This window comes from Mixophyes fleayi, chromosome 7, assembly GCF_038048845.1.
Source record: "Mixophyes fleayi isolate aMixFle1 chromosome 7, aMixFle1.hap1, whole genome shotgun sequence".
NCBI classification, from domain to species: Eukaryota; Metazoa; Chordata; class Amphibia; order Anura; family Limnodynastidae; genus Mixophyes; species Mixophyes fleayi.
Window position 1 is genome coordinate 89,352,872 of NC_134408.1, and position 12,388 is coordinate 89,365,259.

Here is a 12,388-nt window from a genome sequence, read left to right on the forward strand (position 1 = left end):
CACTCCTCTACGCAGTCCAGGTACATTATTGGTGCGAATCATACAAGTTGATGGTTTTCTTATTATATATATTGTGGTGACCCACTCCTCTACGCAGTCCAGGTTCATTATTGGAGCGAATCATACAAGTTCAGGGTTTTTAATTTATATTGTGGTGACCCACTCCTCTACGCAGTCCAGGTACATTATTGGAGCGAATCATACAAGTTCAGGGTTTTTAATTTATATTGTGGTGACCCACTCCTCTACGCAGTCCAGGTACATTATTGGTGCGAATCATACAAGTTGATGGTTTTCTTATTATATATATTGTGGTGACCCACTCCTCTACGTAGTCCAGGTACATTATTGGAGCGAATCATACAAGTTCAGGGTTTTTAATTTATATTGTGGTGACCCACTCCTCTACGCAGTCCAGGTACATTATTGGTGCGAATCATACAAGTTGATGGTTTTCTTATTATATATATTGTGGTGACCCACTCCTCTACGCAGTCCAGGTACATTATTGGTGCGAATCATACAAGTTCAGGGTTTTTAATTTATATTGTGGTGACCCACTCCTCTACGCAGTCCAGGTACATTATTGGTGCGAATCATACAAGTTCAGGGTTTTTAATTTATATTGTGGTGACCCACTCCTCTACGCAGTCCAGGTACATTATTGGTGCGAATCATACAAGTTCAGGGTTTTGTAATTTATATTGTGGTGACCCACTCCTCTACGCAGTCCAGGTACATTATTCGGTGCGATTCATACCAGTTGATGGTTTTCTTATTATATATATTGTGGTGACCCACTCCTCTACGCAGTCCAGGTACATTATTGGTGCGAATCATACAAGTTCAGGGTTTCTAATTTATATCGTGGTGACCCACTCCTCTACGCAGTCCAGGTACATGTTTTGGTGCGATTAAGACCAGTTGATGGTTTTCTTATTATATTGTGGGGACCACTCCACTACGCAGTCCAGAAAGATAGCTCGTTGCTACGTTTTGGACTAAGAACTATATTGTGAGGTGTTCAGAATACACGGTAAATTAGTGGAAATGCTTGTTATTGAATGTTATTGAGGTCAATAATTGCGTAGGAGTGAAAATAAGCCCAACAAATTGATTTTTTAACTTTTCATGCTTTTTTCAAAAAAAATCCGAATCCAAAACCTTAAATCCGAATCAAAACCTTTCGGCAGGTGTTTTGTGAAACAAATCCGAACCCAAAACATCGAGAAAATCCGGATACAAAACACAAAACACGAGACCTCAAAAGTCGCCCGTGCACATCCCTACATAAAACAGGGACATACAAGGTAGACAACATAAATGCAGACATGGAAACAAAGGATATGAAGGACCCTGCTCTTTAGAGAGCTTACATTCTAAGTGGAAGAGGGCACAACTGAAACAAGGGGAGTAAATGTGCTTCAGAGTGAAGATTGGGATAGTTGTGAGGGTGCATTAATGTGAATAGTGTTATCGAGGAAAAAAAAGAGATGGTTTTTCAAAGAGCATCTAAAGATTTGAAGGCTGTGGAAAAGTCTGATTGAGCGTGGTAGGGAATTTCATAAGTGGGGAGCAGCACAGGAGAAGTCTTGTAGGTGGGAGTGAGAGGTGGTTACCAGAGACGAGACAAGGCACAGGTCAAAGGTAGATCTAAGAGGGCGGGAAGGAGAGCATTTTGATATGAGATTTGAGATGTATGCAGGGGTAGTGTTGTTGAGGGCTTTGTAGGTAAGGGTGAGTAATTTGAATTTGATTCTGGAGGACACAGGGAGCCAGTGTAGGGATTTGCAAAGTGGTGCAGCAGATGTGGAGCGGTGAGAGAGGAAGATCAGTCTTGCAGCAGCATTTAGGATGGATTGAAGTGTGGATATATGGGTGTCTGGAGTGCCAGATAGCAGGTGGTTGCAATAGTCAAGAAAGAAGATGATGAGACAATGGATAAGAGTTTTGGTAGCATGTTGAATAAGACATGGATGTATTCTGGCAATGTTTTTAAGGTGCATTCGACAGGACTGGGAGAGAGTCTGAATGTGAAGAATAAAGGAGTCAAGTGTGACACCAGGGCAGCGAGCTTGGGAGACTGAGGAAATTGTTGTGTTTGTGTTATTGACAGTGAGGGAGATTTGAGGGCAGGTGGTGACTCTGGGAGGAGGGAAAATAATAAGCTCTGCTTTGGACATGTTGAACTTTAGGTAGCATTGGGACAACCAAGTGGAAGTAGCAGAAAGATAGTTGGTTACACAAGATAGTACAGAAGAAGAGAGGTCAGGGGAAGAGATATAGATTTGGGTGTAGAGATGGTATTGGATGCCGAATGAGCGACTTAGTGCCCCAAGAGAAGGGGTATACGATGAAAAAAGTAAAGGGCCAAGAACAGAGCCTTGTGGGACCCCAACAGATAGTGGGAGTGGAGGGGAGGATGTGCCAGAGGTAGAAACACTAAAGGAGCTGTTCGATAGGTAGATAATTTATTATTGTTAGTGGCTATATAAGATGTGTCTTTTTGAATGACTATTATGGGAGTTAGGAGTTTGGCTAGTAGTGGATGGTGGATTTTGCCAGTTACTTTGCTTACAGTTTTTTTTATTTTGTTGTTTGGCCAGACTACAATTTGCCAGTCAGTATTTTCTAGACTTGTCTCCCTATTTTATTAGCTGCGTTTTGTTTTAGCTTAGGTTTCTTATTCTTCTTATTATTATAATTATAATTTCATTCCAAAGAGCAACCATCTGTTGTCTTCTAAAAATTACAATTAGCATTGCAAAAATGTCTACATTTTCTAGATCAAACATGGATACTGCCATTTATACATATGAACATGACACATCTTTGAATAATTATTGCAGAAAGTAAAAGTGTTTATGCATTAAAAGTATGTGAACATACATTAATTAATTTAATCTTTTATTTACTTTAAAGAGCTGCTCTGACTGATACACTTTAGTGTATCATTCACGCAGATGAAGAGGTCTGTTTGTGCAATTTACATAGTTGCACAGATTTAAAGATCCTTATCACTTGGAATATTGTGTTAATTGGGGAATGCAAGTTACGCTCACATTTCCAGTGTACAATGCGTCAGAATTTCCAAAAGCTCAATTGTCGCAATGTGCATCGAGAATGCAAACGCAAGAGCAGAGGCCGGAATCGGTTGCAACTCAGAAGGGTATTCTGAGTGTTATGTAAGTTAACTTGCGTCCCACACAGAATAGTCTAAAATATCTATAAACTGTATATATTAAAATAGTAAAACTCGAAAAGTTGCTGTGCTTTGGCAGACAAGTTTTGGACGAAATATTTTTGCCCCACCTTGAATGAAGATGTCATATCTGGAGTTGAGCCCTCAAATTGCAAAAAACCTCACATAAGCCAGACCCCGTCTGTCAGTACCTGAAAACAAATGACTGTTTATATTAGACGTCTCGTTTAATAAATTAGGCCCATTCCACAGACTGTCACTTTGCCTCTACCCAGCAAATTATATAGAACAGATCCTGTGGCAATACCTCATAACCAGAACTGGTCAGTATAGCTGTGCTTCCTCTCCGTTACCTTTACTGTTGGATTTAGTTATCAACAGCCTACAGAGAATTCAAAACAATTACTAGAAAAAAGGCATCTGGAGTTGAACACTTAAGGGCAATACACTCTCTTCATATACAAAAAACTTTTTGTTTAGGTCTGCAAATTATTTGATAATTGGCACTTGTTTAAATAGACCATTTAAAACCAGCTTGGTTTTTTCTTTCCACAAATGTAGATTAGGTTACGAGATCTTTTGGTTTACAAACACACAAGATTTGTGACTTTTAATTTGTAACATACTTGTGGCACCAACATGATTGAGAGAATCTTAAGTTTTTATTCCCAAACATGAAACATACATTTTTTTCTACATTTATTCCCCACTCATCCAGATACTCTATGGTCCAATCAACACATTATACAGAGCCACAAGGGTATTTGTGTAGTGTCAAAACTTCACTGACACAAGTGCAACTATATTAATATTATGAGAAAACCACTATTTAAACTAGTGATTACTTTTTTATTGTGTCTGGAATGTTTAATGCTGATATTTAATGTAATTTTTTAATTTTATTTCCATAGAAAAGTTTATCATAGGTATTTTTCCTGCGGCTCAGGCATCTTTCGGCTATTACTTACCTCTTTCTAACACAAAGCCTTTATTTCCAAAACATTTGTCTGTCTTTTAGATGGCTTGAATCCACATGCCCAAAAGTCAAACTTTTTTGGTGGAATATTCCTGATTTCCTGAACACAAAAGTTTATCAGTCTATGGGATTGGGGAGTATCTCTGGGAATTGATGTTGGTTGAGTGGATCAGGAAGTATCCAAATTTGACACAATCTTTTTACTCCTGAATGATATAAGGTACTTTTTTCTGCCCATAATTTCACAACTATTATATCCACTTTTGTGTAATATTGTGTTTTTTTGCCTTTTTATAGTAATCTATATTTGGTGCTGATTTATATAGGCCAAGATTTGCATGCATCAGTTTATAAAATTTGGAATGGAAACACAAATGCAGCGGCTTCTTTTTTTTTATCACATACAAAGTGTTTTTTTAAGCTGCACATATTATATTTTCATTACATTTGCTATAATGCTATCAGAATTTTATTGATTAAACCAGCCTTATGAAAATGAAATTGATGTAGAAGCTTGGAAGTTGAGTTCTTTTTATTTCCTATACATATCATGCATAGGGGAAGATGTGTTTGTGATCTGTTCTCATTTTGAGTAAAGTTTGAATCTCTTCTATAATAAACTGTAACCTACTGAGACATTTTTCTAAAGAGACATTTGAAAAACAACATCTCTTTTGCATGGCCTTTCTTGCTGAGCAACTAAAGTGAGCTTGTCTGAAGAACATAATTCAACTGCAGTTGCTCAGTTGTATGGTAAATCCATACAAGTTTTCTTACACTTTCTGTGAATTTGGCTACTGGGAACAGAATTGTATTAAAGCCTATGGATGATTTTTAATTATTAGAAAGATTTGATCAGGATAGTAAAAAATTACAGAATTATATGATCAAATCTGGTTACATAGGGATATGTGGAAGATGACTTGGAGCCAGTGCAACATTTAGCTAATCCAAGCATTAGAAAGTTAACAGCAAAATAGATTATTTAACAGATGATGGTGATATTGATCCTGGGTCTTGTGGCAGGTAGTAACTTACCTAACCATGTGACTGAATCAGTCAGGGCAGGGCTGCATGTCACAAGGGCATTGTTAGAAAGTTTTTGGGGGTGGAAATGATAAGTCCCAGACTGAAAGCTGGTCCTATACTAACAAATCATAGGTTTAACTATCTGTTTTCTGAATAATACATTCTAACATTCTTCTGGGGTGTGTGTGTGGAGCCATGGGCCCCTGTGATATGTAGATGTAGACTACAGTTTTATGGCAAAACAAATCAGGATTCGACACCATTGATGACAGAGAGCCTGATACAGAGACCAGTAATGTTATGTCTCGAGGAGAGCTTTGGCCTGCAGCCATAAGAGCGGCTTAAACAATGAGAATAGGCTGATCGTAAGAGACAGCCTCAGAGTGAAAACAAGCTGCAAGGGAGAGACAGTCCGAGGAACACTGGGGTTTACTCCAAAAAAGAGAGTTATTGTAATGGCTTATCCCAGTGGTAATCACTAGATTTTTTTTCAAGATCCACAAATAGGTATTAACAAGTAAAAGTGGGCTACAAGCCAACTGAATTAGTATCACTCTCATTGACACCCTCATCTCTCTCTCTTTTCCACCCTCATATGTCTCTTATTCTCCCCCCATATCTCCAGTGCTGCTATCATAAATTGTGGGGCCTAATACAAATGAAAGAGGCAGGTTCCCTTCCACCCAACATCAAAGCCCCCACTGCCCCGCTGCTTGACCCGGTGACAGTGTCAGACTGGGGCTTGAAGGGCCCACCAGGAGAATGCAATGGCAGGGCCCAAAGGCCTGCTTCTGCATGGGGCATGACCAGAGCCAAATGATGTGTGGCCAGCCATTAGAAGTGGAGTGTTCAGGCAGTGGAGAACATTGTTACCACTATAGTGTAGTATCTTGTCTTTGTTGATAATCAAAATGTATAGTTAAAACATCTTGGGCCTGAATCATTAAGGCATGCTAACAGTGTGCAACATACGTCTGCTTTAGAATTCCCGTAAGTCTGGTTTCCATATGCATGAAGCCATCAAGGAGTGGATGTAAAGGTATATATGCAGTGATGACAACAGGTGTAGGGTTACTCTGCTCTACTAGACAATACACTGCAGGATATGTGCAATAGCTATGTGGAATAGAAACTCACAAAAGAACGCAAAGAAAAGAAGAAAAAAAATATTCCATTATTGTTATCTGTTAATAATATAGACATTAACGAGAAAATAAGCTAATTGAAAAAATATATTTTTTTCCCTCTTGAAAACAATTGTTAGGCTGTTCTGAATGTGTACTGTACATAACATAGAGTTTTACAGTTGTTACTGATTGCACATGTTTGACATGTATACTCAGCCGTTATAAATAGTATTTGGGACTTAGACTAGCCCAGTAGCTGGAGCAAAAGAAACGGCAGAAAACCAGCTTATTTCTGCGTGAGAGGGAGGTTGACTTGGAACGCCCTTATAGTACATTGACACTGTGCATACGCCCATTCCCCTACCCTCCCTGAATTCGTACGGTGTAGTAAGTAGCTTTTACAGCTTAAGACAATTTGAACGCTGCTGTGTTCCTTGGTGTATAATCTGGTTCCTGGCATGCCCACAAAATCAACAGATACGCTCCTTAATGACTCGGGCCCCTTGGGTATAATATATATGTTTGCGTATTGATCCTGAGTAGTGTCGATATCTGCATTAATTGAGATAGACACATCCCAAAAATAATCACTTAGATTTTCATTAGCCTCTCTGCGCCGAAAAGGTACAGGGAGCCGGGCGCCACTAGACATTGTGGTGAAATGCACTAAGTCCCCTAGTATAGGCAGCAGAGCCCTCAGGAAGCAGGGTTTACTCAGGATTTCCCTGGTCACCAGTCTGACTCTGCCCACAAACTTGGTTACATTGCAATGTTAGATGCGGAATAGTTTTAATGCGGAATGGTTACCTGTTGTGAACATTGTCCATCTGTTACAATGCAATTTTTTCCTAAATACAAATGTTTATGCACATGCAATAGGCCTCAGAGAATAGAATTATAAGTGGATGTGTATAAGTGTTATGGCCTGCTTCCTGCAGCTCCTGTCTGCAGGTACTTTGTTGGACCTTTGAATATATTTATATCCTACCTGTAGTACCACTGTCCACCAAAGTGCCACTGTGGTACTTAAACTGCTCTCACCTGCCTCGTTATTGCTGGAAGCTTAAACACCTGCTTCTGGCCTATATAAGCCTGCCTGTCTCAAGCAACCTTTGCCAGATCATCTGTTGCAATTACCTGTGTTGTTGTGCCTGTTCCCTGGCTCCTGTTTGCTGCCTGCTCTCTGAGTTTTCAGCACATCTATCCGCAGATCATCTCAGCCACTGTGTCTACTCCAGTATCCTGTGGTATCGCTCTGCAGATTATTGCTACCTGTTGTCTGCAGTTCACAGCACATCTATCCGCAGATCATCTCAGCCACTCTGTCTACTCCAGTATCCTGTGGTACCGCTCTGCAGATTATTGCTATCTGTTGTCTGCAGTTCCCAGCACATCTATCCGCAGATCACCTCAGCCACTGTCTACTCCAGTATCCTGTGGAAACGCTCTGCAGATTATTGCTGCCTGTTGTCCTCAGTTCCCAGCACATCTATCCGCAGATCATCTCAGTCACTGTCTACTCCACTATCCTGTGGTAGCCCTCTGCATATTATTGCTACCTGCTCTCTGAATCTTCAGTGCCTTGCTCCGCAGACCATCGCACCTTGTGTGCCATCTCCACTACTTTGTGGTAAAGTCCTGCGGACCACCGCATTCTGCATCTGTTATCCACTGTGTTCTTCAGCTATTTCTGCCATACCCTACAGAACTAACACCTGAAACCTGTGTAACCAGTGTTATTAAAAACCACTTCATTTCACTACTTTCTCTGTGTGGTTTTTATTGGGAATCCTGACAATAAGTTTGTCACTTTGATTTGAAAAGATTGAATTAATTTATTCATATGCATTAGGTTTTCAACTTTTACTCTAAATATATGTATTTTTAAGTCATATAGCAAAATGCAACAAAATTATCAAAACTTAGAAGAGAACAAAATTTTAAAATTCTCCTTCAGTCTTCACACTGTAGAACCATGGGACCCCCATAGTTTGCAAAAAACCCACTCCTACCAAAACATCATCTCCAATGATCCTACAGGCTATATGTTTAAATTTTACTGGTTCTTGGTTGAGTTATATTTTTTTATATTGACATCAAATTAACATACATTACCAGAGAAAATAGATCCATACTTTGCTTTCCAAAAGAATGATGTTGTAAACACTTTATAGTAGAAGTGACACCCCACATTCAGTATTTGCATTGCCACTATATTGCTATTATTGTCATATTATATCACCTTTGTCATATTATAAACTGCAGATTGAAAATGTTACAAATGCTATAAACCCCTTAAAATTTAAATACACTTTAAGTCCTGCACAATAATTATTAAAATAAAGACACGACACAAGATTTGTAGGTAAATAGGTCACAGTTTCTTGAATATACAATGGTAGTGGAGTAGGCAAATTGCGAGGTGGCTCAACCAGTAGCAAAAACTAAACCATCCGGCACTAACCACTGGTCCCAAGACAAAAGTCCTTTACGATTGGCCGGTGCTAAATCTGGCGTCAGAGTGACTACGCCTCCTCTGGACTCACAAATACATGCCCGCACAAGGCAGGTCAAGGGATCCTCCTCATAAGGAGGCCAACAGCCAAAGTACTTTGAAGAGGGCAGTGACCTGCGGCCAATAAACGATAGCACAGTTTGAACTGGTCGTCATCTCACAAGTGCCTTTCTGCCAACTGTGCCTGCTCTGTATCAAAGGGAAAGAAAAATAGTTAGACATAACATACATATATGTAAAATTGACGGGAGGGAGAGATTTTCAGCAGAGAAAGAGGACCCAGCATGCCTTGGGGGGGTAGCTATATACTTTCCTCAAGAACACTTCCATGGATATTGTCAGGTGCCGCACGGCGGCCGCCTGTACTTCCGCTATATGCTAGGCAACCAGACGCGTCACTTCCGCCCCCGCTTGGCCGCCCGGCTACAGTTCAGAAAGCATTACCGTTGCTAGGCAACGGGACGCTGCATGTAGGAAGCGCTACAGTGCTAGTGTATGACAGCGCTACGGCGCTAGTATTATGACAGCGCTGCAGGCGCTGAGGTTTATTGGCTACCAGAAGTATTTAAGCCTCTCTGGATCCCACCTCCTGTGCCAGAGTTTCAGGTCCTTTCCTGTCCTCCAGCGTTTCCAGTGTTCCTGTGATTGCTTGCCTCCTGACGTTTTGCCTGTCTCCTGATTATTGCCGTATTGCCTGTGACCCTTGAGCTCCCGGACACTACCATGGTTGAATTGAGGCGGGCTCGCCCCTGCCTTGAATCCCCACATGCAAAGCAGATAAAGGTTTTTGTGTGGCTGTGGCACTTAAGATAGGGGGACCCTAAGGTCTAAAATTAAGAGCATGGTATCATCCTTCTTTCTCCTACATTCCTCTTACAGCCTGGCTGAAATCCAGTTGTGGTGGGTGGGTGGGTAGGTGGAGGATTCAATCACAAGCCCCTTTCTATATGCTTCCACCGCTCCACAGCTGCCATTTAAAGTTGGTTAGCAAAATTAATGTAACAGCACCTGTGGCTCCAGCTTTCTCACTAAAAAAAATTACCTAGGTGGTTGGACAGCTTTAAAAAAAAACTGAAAATGGTAAGTCGCCATTATTTATTTAAAAAAAAGTAAAAAGACACAATATAATTGTTGCACACACTAAAAAAAGTAATGCGTCTCTTTTAAAGCCTGCTTTTATATAGCACAATTTTGCACATTTGTTCAAGTGCAGATTACCTATTTCCTTCAAGTAAGGCACAGACAACTACAAAAAAAGTTGCAAGCATAAACTTCAAGTTCATTCCAGATAAACCAAGGCAAACAATAATTAATAAATCAATCAGAAAAAAATAGCTTTTGCAAATTATTATAAAAGTTCCCTACCAGTGCGCTTCTAATATAACAGTGTCCCCTTTACCCCTCTGATGGTGGCCCTGCATATCTCTCCCTTTGCCACCCTCATATCTCTCTCACTGCCCTTATCCTATCTCTCTCATAGACTTCTTATCTCTCATTGCCACCTTCATTGCCTGCTTACACACTTACCTTTAGTTTTGACAAATTTTCCAATGTTGCTCAGACAGGAAGTGAACACACTACCTCTCTGAACACGTGATTGTGTGGCATTCTGCTTGAAGTCTCCTTGGAGCACTCGGACAGTGCTCTGAGGAGAATGCGTATTAGCCTCATGCATTAAAAAATGCACAAGGCTGATAACTTTCATAGGTGCTGCAATAATGAACAAGGAGAGCTGCATGGTGAGTACCACTGTTGGGAGGGAGGAAGAGGGAGATCAGAGCTGATTAAAATGCATAGTGTTGATTCCCCCCCCCATATGTAAAACCACCTTTGTGTTAACCTTACACCATACTTAGAAACCATGAAATAAAGACACGGACACCGACTTAAGTTTGGAAATAAAAAGGTCCTTTTATTTTTGTTATTAATTTTTATTTTTATTTTTATTTTATTTTTATTTTATTTTCTATAAACTATTTTATTTATTTTTATTTTCTTTTATTATTTTATTTCTATCAAAATCTATCAAAATTTCTATCAACAATTTGGACCTTTTTTATATAGGTGGCGAAGAGCAGGGCAGCCAGCTAAACCAACATAAACCAATATTGTGGAAGATCGTCTCTTTTCCACCAACCTGGTTTAAAACCTTATCTATTGGCCGGTACTATCGACTATAAATTAACTCAATACCCTCTGGACTCAAAACTGGTCAAACCCTTTCAAGGCAAAACCTGATACTCCTTACTAGAGCATCAACGATTCTGATAACGACGAGGGAACCAAGGCTACATTGCCCACACTTACGTACCGTATGTTTAACAACCATCTGACTGCCATGCTCTCCCACCGCTAACCTTCGTTCCTCGTGACAAGAAGTAAACCTGATATACTTAATACAGGGCGGGTGGGTGGGTATCCGGATCCAGGAAACAGGAAGCTCTCCCTCTTCTGCTGCTGGATATATTCTTTCCACAACCACTCCCACCTTGTTCCAATTGGCTGATTCCGTCCCAGGCTTAACCCCTTGTTGGTAAGTAACATATTCAGCTCACAACACATGCTTTTAAACTCCTTCGGCTTAATGGCCTCTCTCATACTAAAATGCATAGTGTTGATTCCCCCCCCATATGTAAAACCACCTTTGTGTTAACCTTACACCATACTTAGAAACCATGAAATAAAGACACGGACACCGACTTAAGTTTGGAAATAAAAAGGTCCTTTTATTTTTGTTATTAATTTTTATTTTTATTTTTATTTTATTTTTATTTTATTTTCTATAAACTATTTTATTTATTTTTATTTTCTTTTATTATTTTATTTCTATCAAAATCTATCAAAATTTCTATCAACAATTTGGACCTTTTTTATATAGGTGGCGAAGAGCAGGGCAGCCAGCTAGACCAACATAAACCAATATTGTGGAAGATCGTCTCTTTTCCACCAACCTGGTTTAAAACCTTATCTATTGGCCGGTACTATCGACTATAAATTAACTCAATACCCTCTGGACTCAAAACTGGTCAAACCCTTTCAAGGCAAAACCTGATACTCCTTACTAGAGCATCAACGAGTCTGATAACGACGAGGGAACCAAGGCTACATTGCCCACACTTACGTACCGTATGTTTAACAACCATCTGACTGCCATGCTCTCCCACCACAGCCGTGTGTTCTTATGGACCACGCGGCCCGCCACCTAAAGAAAAAACTAAACCCCTCAACTCCGAAAAAATACTTTCTATAAATAAAACCATTCCTTCTGCCGACAAATGCACCCCATCCGCTCTGAAAAGATGTCTCCTGTCCACCGTTAACCCAGGATGACTTATCACTACCCCTTGCATGCTTTTAACGTTCTGCCTAGCGTACCCGTTAATCTTTTTAACCACCCTTATCAATGTGGCCGGGGGAATAGATGACCTCCAAGACAACCGGGGAATAATATTAGACCAACAAAACTTTATTGAAGGCCATCGGGCGTGTATCTGTACAAGACCCTCACGAATGTTTATGATTAAATCTAGGGATTTTCC